This window comes from Panulirus ornatus, chromosome 2, assembly GCF_036320965.1.
Source record: "Panulirus ornatus isolate Po-2019 chromosome 2, ASM3632096v1, whole genome shotgun sequence".
NCBI classification, from domain to species: Eukaryota; Metazoa; Arthropoda; class Malacostraca; order Decapoda; family Palinuridae; genus Panulirus; species Panulirus ornatus.
Window position 1 is genome coordinate 95,321,924 of NC_092225.1, and position 15,000 is coordinate 95,336,923.

The window sequence follows — 15,000 nt, forward strand, 5'->3', positions numbered from 1 at the left end:
AGAGAGAGAGAGAGAGAGAGAGAGAGAGGCAAGAGGAATGGTTGACCTGATGGAACAAGGAAAAGCCACCAGCGAGTAAATGAGACAACCACTGGAAAATTCATGGAAGTACATGACGGTGAGATAGAGAGATAAGATGAGGGACCCACGAGCGTAAAGCCTCCTCCACATGTATATATATATATATATATATATATATATATATATATATATATATATATATATATATATATATGATGATCACAATAATCCGTGAGGATAGTTATGAAGGTAAAATCGCAATTCAGTAGTTCCTATAATTTCACTTAACACGTAACTACAGGTTGAATTACCTGTTAAATAGAATTACATGAACTCCTACTGAAGTGCGATTTCACCTTCACACACACACACACACACACATATATATATATATATATATATATATATATATATATATATATATATCTATATATATATATATATATATATATATATATATATATATATATTATCCCTGGGGATAGGGGATTAAGAATACTTCCCACGTATTCCCTGCGTGTCGTAGAAGGCGACTAAAAGGGGAGGGAGCGAGGGGCTGGAAATCCTCCCCTCTCGTTTTTTTTTTAAATTTTCCAAAAGAAGGAACAGAGGGGGCCAGGTAAGGATATTCCAAAAAAGGCCCAGTCCTCTGTTCTTAGCGCTAACTCGCTAACGTGGGAAATGGCGAATAGTTTAAAAAAAAATATATATATATATATACATATATATATATATATATATATATATATATATATATATATATATATATATATATATATATACGATGTTAGCCATGGAAAACATTTATATACACCATCCCTCACAACATGTCCTGTGCTTTTTGCGGAGGGGGAGGAGGGGGGGAGGAGGAGGGGGAGGGAGGAAGAGGAGGAGGGAGGGAGGAAGGAGGACACATCACAGATACGGTGGCTCTTTTTTTTCCACTCCTGATTTGCATACAAATAGGAACCCTGAGCTTATAATTTGTGAATCCCCGGCGCCGCCTGACAACTGGCTCCCGGGGATCCTACGCCCACTCCCACTCTCACTCTCACTCCCCTCTCCTCCTCCCGCTCCCCTCTCCTCCTCCCGCTCCCGGGTTTTCTGGTCATCTATCATGTTTAGGAATTCGACAGTGTGGAATCCTGCAGGAAGGCAGGGGGGAGGAGGGGGGGTAGTAGTAGTAGGAGGGGGATGGGGGGAGGGGAAAGCGGGAAGAGAGGGGGGAGGGAGGGGAGAGGCGAAGGGAGGCGAAAGGAGGGAGGGGGAGGAGAGGCGAAAGGAGGGAGGAGGGGGAGGGGGAGGGAGGGGAGGGAGGGGAGAACGTGAGCTTAGCAGGAGGAAGAGGAGAGGAGCCCCACGCCCAAACCACCCTCCCTCCTTCTACTTTCCCTCCCTCGTCCTCCCAGCGCTGGTCATGGAGAGAGAGAGAGAGAGAGAGAGAGAGAGAGAGAGAGAGAGAGAGAGAGAGAGAGTAGAGAGTACGTGAGAGAGAGAGAGAGAATAGAGAGCAAGTGAGAGAGAGAGAGAGAGAGAGAGAGAGAGAGAGAGAGAGAGAGAGAGAGAGAGAGAGAGAGAGAGAGGTTTAATATACCCTTGCTATCTGCTCAAGGAGAGATGTTTCATGGTGTGTTATACCCTGAGAATGGAATCCTACGACCTATAAAGGACATCTTATCTTTCCAGGACATATTACCCATGTTTGGGTTATATTACCCATGTTTGGGTTATATTACCCATGTTTGGGTTATATTACCCATGTGTGGGCTATATTACCCATGTGTGGGTTATAATGCCCTTGTGTGGGGTTATATTACCCATGTGTGGGCAATATTGCCACGCCCGGATACTTCTATTTACCAACGTTAGGCAAAATAGCTCCTTCATAAGACACAGTCGTAATGTTTTAAGAACAGACGTAAGATACTCTGGAGAGGCCATGTTGTCGCATGCGCGTCAGAGAAGAGGCATGGCAGCGGCGTCTGGTGGGTGGGGTATATACATACACTACCACTATGTGAAATAGGGCAGTATAACAAACAACCCATAAGGGTGATAAGATGGATCAAAGCCGTAGGAGCAATCACCATTACTGAGGAGTAAGGTAAGCGCTATATTACGTCCTGCATAACAGTATATTACATGTTTATGCTCCCCATATTACAGAACGGGTTTCATAAGACATATTACATATATATATATATATATATATATATATATATATATATATATATATATATATATATATATATATATATATATATAAATATATATATATATATATATATATATATATATATATATATATATATATATATATATATATATATATATATATATAAATATATATATATATATATATATATATATATATATATATATATATATATATATATATATATATATATATATTCCTATGAGTCCACGGGGAAAATGAAACACGATAAGTTCCCAAGTGCACTTTCGTGTAATAATCACATCATCAGGCGAGACAAAACAGAGAAATATAACAGTCAGTTGAAATACATCGAAGAGACGAAGCTAGGATATATATATATATATATATATATATATATATATATATATATATATATATATATATATATATATATATATATATATATATATTACATGTTTATGCTGCCTATATTATACAGTGAGTTTCATAAGACGTTATCATAATGGAAGAGATGCTATCAGCAGGTATAAGAAGATATGTTATCAAGATATGGGTCAGCGTTGTTATCAGCGGATGAGCGAGTTATCCCAGCCCAAAGCCGAGACGTTAAAATGGAGTGGTGATGGCTAAAGGGGCGAAGGAGGAGGTGGGTAGGGGGTAATAGTGTAGGATATTAGGGCCATATCCTGCAGGATACCTCTCTCTCTCTCTAGCTCTAGCTCTAAGGAGGAGGAAGAGGAGAAGAAGGTCGCAGGAGAGTGATGGAGACCCTGAGGTCGTTGGTTTGTATCCCATAACAATATATATATATATATATATATATATATATATATATATATATATATATATATATACATATATATATATATATATATATATATATATATATATATATATATATATATATATATATATTTATTTATATTTATATATATATATATATATATATATATATATATATATATATATATATATATCTTTTTTTTTCCTCCTTCATTATGCTTCCGACGCGTCTTTGACTGCGGTCCATCTCGCTTGAAGAGAGAGAGAGAGAGAGAGAGAGAGAGAGAGAGAGAGAGAGAGAGAGAGAGAGAGAGAGAGAGAGAGAGAGAGAGAGAGAGAGGCAGACAGACAGACAGACAGACAGTCAGACAGACAGACAGACAGACAGACAGACTATGTACCTTTGGCCCCCAGGGAATATCGAAAGTCACGTCTTGACTGGGTGAGGTCAGGGGTCAGACGGTTTTTGACCCGACCACTGACTGCCCCTTTCATTTAACCCCGTCTTCTGTCCACTTAGGTTCATCATCATCCAGTCTACTGTCCGTAAACCAGTATATCATCCATCACATTCATCATCCACTACCTGTCATCCAGTCCATCACACTCATCAACCAGTCTACTGTCCGTAAACCAGTATATCATCCATCACACTTATCATCCACTACCTGTCATCCAGTCCATCACATTCATGATCCAGTCTACTGTCTAATCTACCTTCTCTCAATGTTTGTTTTTTCTTTCCACTTTCATCATTCCCTCGTCTCACAACTGCCCTTCCCCCACTCTAGGCTAGGCTCACAGACAAGACGTGAGACACACACACAACACAAGGTGGAATGAATTGAGGAAGAAGGTGAGAGGAGGAGGAGGGAGGTGGGAGGGACACAAAGCGAACCGCGCTCTGGTTACACGTGAAGAGCGAAGGGGTACCCCGCGGTGGGAGGGGCGGGGCGCGCCCTCACACGTCCAGGTGACCCATCATGGTCCCCGTCGTCATGTCCCTCACCGACCCGGGAGAGAGACATACATACATACATACGGGTCGCCGCCAGCAGACACTCACAAGGGGGAAAAAAAAGAACATTGGCCGACGACGGGACATCAGGAGAGAGTACTGCCCACTCAATAGATGGCTGGCTCTCTCTCCTCAAAAGGTAGGAAGCCACCTAGCCATAACCGATGGGGTGTGGTGGTCAGAGACGTGGACGAATGGAATTCAACACTTGACTACGTAATGCGGAGGAAATGAGCTTCTGTACCAAGATTTTGAATGGCATTAGAACAATTAGGCGTGAGATGAAACATGACAATCAATGCCGACTTGCATATGATAAAAGCTCAAAAAGGGGATAGTAAGTTTCATGGTGTGGAAATATGGACTACAATATGGAACATAGACAACACTCGCTCTTTACAACTATAGGCGAGTTAGACCTCAGTCGGAACGAGCTTGTCCATTCTGGTCACGCAAGTTAATCAAAGTTGAAGGGAAAATTTTAGAAGACATGCAAAGAAAAGCATCAAAACCAAATTTCATTACCAGGAAGAAAAAGACTCGTGAAGAAAAACTGCTCAGAACCCCGAAATAATTCTCTCTCTCTCTCTCTCTCTCTCTCTCTCTCTCTCTCTCTCTCTCTCTCTCTCTCTGACTACCAACATCCTCCTCGTACCCAGGCTAGACAGACTCTTCACTGATATCTGTCTTCGGTGAACATTCCCACTTCGAGGAGGAGAAGACTATTCTGCATTCTCAAAATAATAAAACTTTTACTATCTCTCTTGTTCTCGTTTCACTCTCTGTGACCTCAGTGAAGCCCATTCCATCTGTTAAGGGGGAAGAGAACTTCTCCTGAACACACTCTCCCATCAACTTTCCAAAGACAGCTTTAGTTTCTCAACACTATATATATATGGTGCTTCTTAGATTCCTCCGCCCCGGCTACACTTGCCCCACACCCACCTCACCCTCCCTCTCAAAAGCCTGGAGGAGGAGGAGGAGGAGGAGGAGGAGGAGGAAGAAGAAGAAGCAGAAGAGGCGACCCCCTTCCGCTTTAACTACCCTGTTTCTACCACAATTAAGATTACGGCCGGAGATAAACCCCGGACATGGACCATCAGGTCTGTTATCTGTCCTCCTCCGTGCACACACTTGTCTCACGTCATGTCATAACCTCCTCCTCCTCCTCCTCATCCTCCTCCTCCCCGGGTGACTCTTCCATCTCCTCCTCCTCCTCCTCCTCCTCCTCCTCCTCCTCCTCGGGCCAGACTGGATGTAACTGTTCCACTCAGATGGGCAACTCGTCCAAGTTTATGATACAATTTTAGGAGGCTTGATGCGTAGCTGGTATTATTCCGCCTCCCTCGAGATATTGGGGAGGGCGCTGGCTGCTCACAGCCTTAGCGCACACACAGCCCCCCTCCTCTCAAGTCTTATCGCAGCCCCGCCCCACCAACACCCAACCACCCACCCACTACACTCCACCATCATGTCCAGATCACCCCACCTCCTCCCACCCCAACATACTCCCAGCGTTCTATCTCTCACACTCGAAGTCCCACACTGTCTACAACCCCGCGCGCTCCCTGGCTGAGTCCCTACAGTCTGCGTCCGCCGTGTCCAACAACCCCATGCACCGTGTCAACAACCCCATACGGTGTGTCTACTACTCCATACGGTGCGTCCGCAACCCCATACGGCGCGTCCACAACCACACACTTGTGTGTCCACGACTTCACAAAGGTCGTCCAAAACCTCACATACGATAGGGTGCCCACAACCCCACACGGTGTGCCCACAACCCCACACGGTGTGCCCACAACCCCACACGGTGTGCCCACAACCCCACACGGTGTGTCCACAACCCCACACTCTGCGTGCCGCGGGAGATCGCGCCTCAGACGACAAGTCTTGTGGAAAGTGAATATTTTCCCCTCCCATCCCTCCCTCTTCCCCGGGGAAGGGGGCGCGGCGCTGAGCAACGTCCCGCACGGAAATCTTGTGTCCTGAGATTGACAGGTTTGTTGCGCTCGTGTCTCGCAGACTCGGCGTCCGGGGGGGGGGGGGGCAAGTGTCTTCATGACACCGCCGCGTGCGTCTGGTGCGACACACACCCCCCCACCCCCCACCCCCTAACCCCACCACCCCCTCTCTCTCTCTCCCACCAGCGCTCCGGAGGGACGAGTCCTTTTGTGACCCTACTTTTGGGTGTCGGATGTGCCAGAGACTCTCCATCCGAGGGATAGTGTTCTTTACGACTCTACTGTACGTGTCAGACGACGTGCCATTAGACTCTCCAGTCGAGGGGAAAGTCTTTTTTTTCTTTATGACTCTACTGTGAGTGTCAAATGTGCACCGACACTCTACACCTGAGGGAAAGTGTTATCTCTATGACTCTACTGTGCGTGTCAGACGTGCCAGACACTCTACACTCAGGGGGTGGATGGGTAAGGGACGTGTTCTGTAGGACTCTACAGTTAAGACTCTCCACACAGGGTGAGGTGTTGTCTAGGACTCTCCTCTTCTGAGCCACTGATATCATTCACCTTCTGCTGCTGGTGGTGCCAGGCTCTGGCTCACGGTTTAGTGAGGAATGTTTAATGATCTGTCTGATAAGTGTTATTGGTCATGATAGGTAAAAAATCTATCATTCTAATGACAGTAGTAGTAGTAGTAGAAGCTGTAGTAGTGGTATAGTAGTAGTAGTAGTAGTAGTAGTAGTAGTAGTAGTAGTACTAGTAGTAGGAGTAGTAGTAGTAGTAGTAGTAGTAGTAGTAGTAGTAGTAGTAACAGTAGTTGTAGGAGTAGTAGTAGTGGAGTAGTAGTAGTAGTAGTAGTAGTAGTAGTAAAAGTAGTAGTAGTAGGAGTAGCAGTAGTAGTAGTAGTAGTAGTAGAAGTAGTAGAAGTGGTAGTAGTAGTAGTAGTAGTAGTAGTAGTAGTAGTAGTAGTAGTAGTAGTAGAAGTAGTAGTAGAAGTAGTAGTAGAAATAGTAGCAGTAGTAGTAGTAGTAGTAGTAGTAGTAGTAGTAGCAGTAACAGTAGCAGTAATAGTAGCAGTAGCTACAGCAGCAATGCCTACAATATCAAAAGAGTGAAAACACGGGTAGCAACAAGGGCAAACCATTTGTGATATGAGGCAGTGGCTGTCACAGGTAAGGCTTATAGTAGATAAAGAATTAATGAATGTTCCAACCACAGAGGTACAAGTCTGTTGAGTGCACCTGCAATGTTGTATGGGGCGGGTGGTGGCTGAGAGAGAGGGGTGTTGCATACACAAAGCATCAGACCAGCAGATGAGGGAGGGGCAGCGTGGATTTCAGGAGTGATGGAGGATGGGATGTGTGGCGTCAAGTACTGGCTTTTGAAGAATTTATGTTAAGTCGCTTGGAGAAGGAGGGTGACTTGTGTGTTTGGTTTTTAAGGATGTGGAGAAAGTGCGGTCGTGTGTGTGTGTGTGTGTGTGTGTGTGTGTGTGTGTGTGTGTGTGTGTGTGTGTGTGTGTGTGTGTGTGTGTGTGTGTGTGTGTGTGTGTGACAGTGTTGGCAATAATGTCTTAAGAAAAGTAGTCTAAATGTAATGTGTAAAGGGAAAGTCACCGAGTGTACTGATGGCCTTTTACAAGGACAGTAATGCCTGAGTGCAAGCAGGAAGGGAGGAGAGTGAGTGGTCTCCGGTGAAGGTAGGGTACGTCGAGGATGCGTGATGTTACCATGGCTGTTTAATCCCTTTATGTAGTACTGAGTGGTGACGGGGGGGGGGGGGGGTAAACTACGAGAGCAAAACGGGTCTTCAGTTTGCAAGAGCTTGGGGCGCGGGGGTCATGGGAGATGAGTCATCTGCTGTTTGCACATGACGAAGCTCTGGTGGCAGACTGTAAAGAGAAACTCCAGAAGATGCTGATGACGAGAGAGAGAGAGAGAGAGAGAGAGAGAGAGAGAGAGAGAGAGAGAGAGAGAGAGAGAGAGAGAGAGATCTGTGTTAGTAGGGAACTCCGACGCCGTCCACCACGGTGTGCTGAAATGGTGCGGACATACGGAGAGGATGAGCGAAGAGCAGGTGATAACAACGGGGATCTACAGGTGTCTCAGCAGAGGAGGGAAGGGAAAAGGAAAGGAAGGGGAAGGGAAGGGGGAGAGAAGGGGAGACAGACGGTGAGAAAAATGGGGTGGATTAAAGAAGGCTCTGGGGTAGCAGGGCCTGAACACCCAGGATGTTGAGAAACGTGCACTGGATAGAATAAGTGGACTGATGTGGTATATGGGGGCTGACGTACTGCCAGTGGGCATGTAAAGTGAATAACCACGCTTGGCTGTGGATAGCAGGCTCTTTCGATACTACGTATATGCCTGACGCTTTAAGATGAGATGGCGCAAAGGAGGCCACTGTTTGTTTGCACCTGACGCTACTTCCTGAAGGCGGGAAATGCAATTTGATATAAAAGTAATTATAGTAATGATATAACAATAATAACAATAATGATGATAACAATAATAATAATGATAATAATAATAATGATAATAATAATGATACTGATAATGATAATAATAAAAATTATAATGATAATGATAATAATAATAACAATAATGATACTAATAATATTAATGATAATTATAATAATAATGATAATGATAATAATAATAATAATAATAATAATAATAATAATAATAATAATAATAGTAATAATAATAATAATAATAATAATAATATCAATAATGATAATAATGATAATGATAATGATAATGAAAATGATGATTATAATGATAATAACAATAATAATGATAATTATAATGATGATAATGATAATATTAATAACAATAGTAATAAATGATAATAATGATAATGATGAATAATAATAGTAATGAAATGAAAATGATAATAATAATGATAACAATAACAATAATAATAATAATAATAATAATAATAATAATAATAATAATAATAACGATAGTAAACCAGCTACTGCCTGGGAGCGCAAGATAAATTACCAGTCATCTTTTATCAGGAAACCCAGTTACCTCATTTATGATGGCCATTTTACCCTGTGAAAATAATGGCTTATCTTTACCCGGGCGGGAACAATGGAAGACTCATTTTACATTTATATTTCACGCACGTCATTTTCTTTTATCTTTTTTCTTTTTTTTGGCCTTTGTTCCACGCGTCCTCATTTACAGTTATTTCCTTAAGTGAAGAGTGAGGGAGGGAAATCACTGCCACATTTACAACTGGATGTAAGAATAACCGGATGTGTGGGGGAAGGAGCCGCCTGGTGTAAGGGTGAGGTGGTTATAACAACAACAGATGTTGTTAATTGTCAGGTTTAACGAGGCAGGTCGTGTGATGTGGCTACTTTAGCGTGGGCCCTCCCTCCCTCCCTCGCTTATATATGTACCGCCATGGTGGCTGAGTGGCTGCGTGGGTGAATTATTATGAGACGGTGTCATCCATGAATAAGTCCATGGGCTTTTAGTGCTTCATGGATTATTCAGTAAGTCTTGGTATCACACACACACACACACACACACACACACACACACACACACAGACCAAGAAATCCCCTCCCATGTCGTACTCTAAGCGGACCCTGTGTCTCCCTTCCCGTAAAACAGACCCTGTCACACCGAACGCTTTCTTCTCAAACCGAATTCATAACCACGCTTGCCGCACCCAGGTTACCCCTCCCCCCCCCCCCCTCTCGCCGGAGAGAGAGAGAGAGAGAGAGTATACAGTTGATTGCCACACGTCTCCTCTCGCATGGTCCGGCCCTCTAGCGGTAGTCCACACTCATCGCTCACTCAAGAACCAATGAACATAATCTTCTCCTGGACTGTCGTGGCTCGTCGTTCAACATATTTACAAAGTATATATATATATATATATATATATATATATATATATATATATATATATATATATATATATATATACCTCGCAAACGCGGGAGACAGCGACAAAGTATAAAAAAAAAAAAAAAAAAAAAATATATATATATATATATATATATATATATATATATATATATATATATTCCGAAGAGTCTTCGGGAAAATGAAAAACGATAAGTTCCCAAGTGCACTTTCGTGTAATAATCACATCATCAGGGGAGACACAAGAGAGAAATATAACAGTCAGTTGATATACATCGAAGAGACGCATGTATACCCAACGGCGTCTTAGCTATAGGAATGTACTTGATCACGCGCAAAATTGTGATCCTCTCCAACATATATATATATATATATATATATATATATATATATATATATATATATATAGCGTGTGTGTGTGTGTGTGTGTGTGCATTTCACTTAAAGAGGAGGCAATACAAACCACAATGAACATCATACCAAAAGCAGAAACAAATACATGCACCAAGTTACATAATGGGGGAAAATAACGTGTGCAGATCATACAATGAGATTCTGGGAAGCGAGGGATGAATGCTAGAGTGAAAGAAATGAAAGACACAGTCACCTGAATGAAAGACACAGTCACATGAATGAAAGACACAGTCACATGAATGAAAGACACAGTCACATGAATGCAAGACACAGTCACCTGAATGAAAGACACAGTCACATGAATGAAAGACACAGTCACATGAATGCAAGACACAGTCACCTGAATGAAAGACACAGTCACATGAATGAAAGACACAGTCACATGAATGACAGACACAGTCACCTGAATGAAAGACACAGTCACATGAATGAAAGACACAGTCACATGAATGCAAGACACAGTCACCTGAATGAAAGACACAGTCACATGAATGAAAGACACAGTCACATGAATGACAGACACAGTCACCTGAATGAAAGACACAGTCACATGAATGAAAGACTCAGTCACATGAATGAAAGACACAGTCACCTGAATGAAAGACACAGTCACCTGAATGAAAGACACAGTCACATGAATGAAAGACACAGTCACCTGAATGAAAGACACAGTCACCTGAATGAAAGACACAGTCACATAAATGAGACACAGTCACATGAATGAAAGACACAGTCACATGAATGAAAGACACAGTCACATGAATGAAAGACACAGTCACCTGAATGCAAGACACAGTCACATGAATGAAAGACACAGTCACATGAATGAAAGACACAGTCACATGAATGCAAGACACAGTCACATGAATGCAAGACACAGTCACATGAATGAAAGACACAGTCACATGAATGAAAGACACAGTCACATGAATGAAAAACACAGTCACATGAATGAAAGACACAGTCACATGAATGAAAGACACAGTCACCTGAATGAAAGACAGTCACCTAAAACCACAGTTCCCACTACTGTAGATCCTAGAGGACTCTAGAGACAATAGGTTTCTGATATTCTAGCTCTGGAAAGATATTAGAAACCAGGGGTTTCTAGGAAGCGATTGGCTTCTGATAATCTAGCTCTCGAGAGATATTCGAAACCAATGATTTCTGTGAGTTTAGCTTTAGGAAGACACCAAAGACCATGGTTTTTTAGAAGCACAACTCTAGGAAAACACTAGAAACCATAGGTCTCTACGAAAGTAGCTCTAGAAAAAACCCACTGATTTCTATCATCACAACTCTAAGAGAGACGAGAAAGAGAGAGAAAAAGAAAACCACGTCTCTACAACTTCCGCTTCCAGGAAGACACTAGAAACCGCAGGTTTCTATGTGGGCTCAGCTCCCGGGGTGGGGGGGGGGGGGGGGGGAAGAGACTTCAGAGACCATAAAGTCCTGCGGGTGAAGGGAGGTTCAGGAAGACGCAAGATACCACGTGGAGGTTTCTACGAGAACCGACTCCAAATGGGAGCGAGTGTTTCTTGAGGCGAGAGGAGTGTGTGTGTGTGTGTGTGTGTGTGTGTGTGTGTGTGTGGAGGAGGGGGTGGGGGAAGTGTTGTTAGGTCTGGCCAGCAGGAAGTTTCATTAGGGGGCCAGCCAGCCAGCCAGCCAGCCAACAGTGCCACCAGAGAGGGTCATAAATCCCTGGCATCCCCTACCCACCATCCCTTCCTTCCCCGTGTCTGGCACTGTGGCCAAGCCCGGAGGCACCCCCAGAGTCTGGCACTGTGGCCAGGACGAGAGGCACCCCCAGAGTCTGGCACTGTGGCCAGGTTCAGAGGCACCCCCAGAGTCTGGCACTGTGGCCAGGTTCAGCGAGCACCCCCAGAGTCTGGCACTGTGGCCAGGTCCAGCGGCACCACCAGAGTCTGGCACTGTGGCCAGGTCCAGCAGGCATCCCAGAGCTTGGCACTGTGGCCAGGACGAGAGGCACCCCCAGAGTCTGGCACTGTGGCCAGGACGAGAGGCACCCCCAGAGTCTGGCACTGTGGCCTGGTCCAGCGGCACCCCCAGAGTCTGGCACTGTGGCCAGGTCCAGCGGCACCCCCAGAGTCTGGCACTGTGGCCAGGTCCAGCGGGCATCCCAGAGTCTGGCACTGTGGCCAAGCCCAGAGGCACCCCCAGAGTCTGGTACTGTGGCCAGGTCCAGCGAGCACCCCCAGAGTCTGGCACTGTGGCCAGGACGAGAGGCACACCAGAGTCTGGCACTGTGGCCAAGCCCAGAGGCACCCCAGAGTCTGGCACTGTGGCCAAGCCCAGAGGCACCCCAGAGTCTGGCACTGTGGCCAGGTCCAGCGGCACCCCAGAGTCTAGTACTGTGGCCAAGCCCAGAGGCACCCCCAGAGTCTGGCACTGTGGCCAGGTCCAGCGGCACCCAAGAGCTTGGCACTCCAGGGTCTGGAATTGTGGCCACGTCTAGCGGCACCCCAGAGTTTGCCACTGTGGCAAGGTCCAGCAGCACCCAAGAGCTTGGCACCCTAGAGTGTGGCATTGTGGCCAGGTGCCCAGTGGCACCCCAGAGTCTGGCACTGTGGCCAGGACGAGAGGCACCCCAGAGTCTGGCACTGTGGCCAGGTCCAGCAGCACCCAAGAGCTTGGCACCCTAGAGTGTGGCATTGTGGCCAGGTCCAGCGGCACCCCAGAGTCTGGCACTGAGGCCAGATCCAGCGGCACCCCAGAGTCTGGCACTGTGGCCAGGTCCAGCGGCACCCCAGAGCTTGGCACCCCAGAGTGTGGCATTGTGGCCAGGCCCAGCGGCACCCCAGAGTGTGGCATTGTGGCCTGGCCCAGCGGCACCCCAGAGTGTGGCATTGTGGCCTGGCCCAGCGGCACCCCAGAGTCTGGCACTGTGGCCTGGCCCAGCGGCACCCCAGAGTCTGGCACTGTGGCCTGGCCCAGCGGCACCCCAGAGTCTGGCACTGTGGCCTGGCCCAGCGGCACTACACACGTAACAGAGCAGCAAGATGAGTGCCAAGTCACGGAGCTGAGTTTTAACGGTGAGAGAGAAAAAAATATACGAGAAAGTGCAACAGAAAAGGAGAACCAGGCGCACAACTGTGAAGTTAATCTGGTCATATATATATATATATATATATATATATATATATATATATATATATATATATATATATATATATATATATGTGTGTGTGTGTGTGTGTGTCCCCCCCCTAGTGACGTGGACAACACGGGGGGGGGGGGGGTAGCCTTTTAAAACAGTGTGTTTTCAGGCAAGCGATTAAAATGTCGGCGGGAGAGACAGGGTGGTGGGTGCAGGGGAGGAGGAGGAGAAAATAACACAACTGATATTCAAACGTTGTAAAAGGAAAATATTGGGAGGAATTGGGAACGGAAGGAGAGCCAGGGCAAAAAAAATATTTATATAAATTGCTTTTGGAATGAGAGACTTTGAGGTGATAAATAATTTCTAAGGAGAAGGATGGTATGTAAGTATATATATATATATATATATATATATATATATATATATATATATATATATATATATTTTTAATTATTATTATACTTTGTCGCTGTCTCCCGCGTTTGCGAGGTAGCGCAAGGAAACAGACGAAAGAAATGGCCCAACCCCCCCCCCCCCCATACACATGTATATACATACGTCCACACACGCAAATATACATACCTACACAGCTTTCCATGGTTTACCCCAGACGCTTCACATGCCTTGATTCAATCCACTGACAGCACGTCAACCCCGGTATACCACATCGCTCCAATTCACTCTCTCTCTCTCTCTCTCTCTCTCTATATATATATATATATATATATATATATATATATATATATCTTTCTTTCAAACTATTCGCCATTTCCCGCATTAGCGAGGTAGCGTTAAGAACAGAGGACTGGGCCTTTGAGGGAATATCCTCACCTGGCCCCCTTCTCTGTTCCTTCTTTTGGAAAAAAAAAAGAGAGGGGAGGATTTCCAGCCCCCTGCTCCCTCCCCTTTTAGTCGCCTTCTACGACACGCAGGGAATACGTGGGAAGTATTCTTTCTCCTCTATCCCCAGGGATTAAAGATATATATATATATATATATATATATATATATATATATATATATATATATATATATATATATATATATATATATATATATATACACAGACATACTCAAAGACAGACAGACAGACTGACAGACGGACCCTTCACCGTCTCTTTCTGTCTATAAGACTGTCAAGTCGCAACAGACTAACACAGCCAGCTGGAGCCAGCCAGCCAGCCAGCCACTTACCCAGCCAGACAGCCAGCCAACCAAGCCAGCCAGCCGGTCAGCCACCTACCCAGCCAGACAGCTAGGTAGCCAGCCATCTACCCAGGCAGACTGCTAGCCAACCAGCCAGACAGAGAGACAGAAAGCTATCCAGCTAATCAGCCAACCAGCCAACTATCCAGCCAGCCAGTCAGCCAGACAGCCACCAACCCAGCCAGACATCTAGCCAGTCAGCCAGCCAGCCAGTCAGACAAAGAAACAGAAAGCTACCCAGCCAGCCAACTGTCCAGCCAGCCAGTCAGCCTGCCAGCCAACCAGCCAACTATCCAGCCAGCCAGTCAGCCAGACAACCACCAACCCAGCCAGACATCTAGCCAGTCAGCCAGCCAGCCAGTCAGACAAAGAAACAGAAAGCTACCCTGCCAGCCAACTGTCCAGCCAGC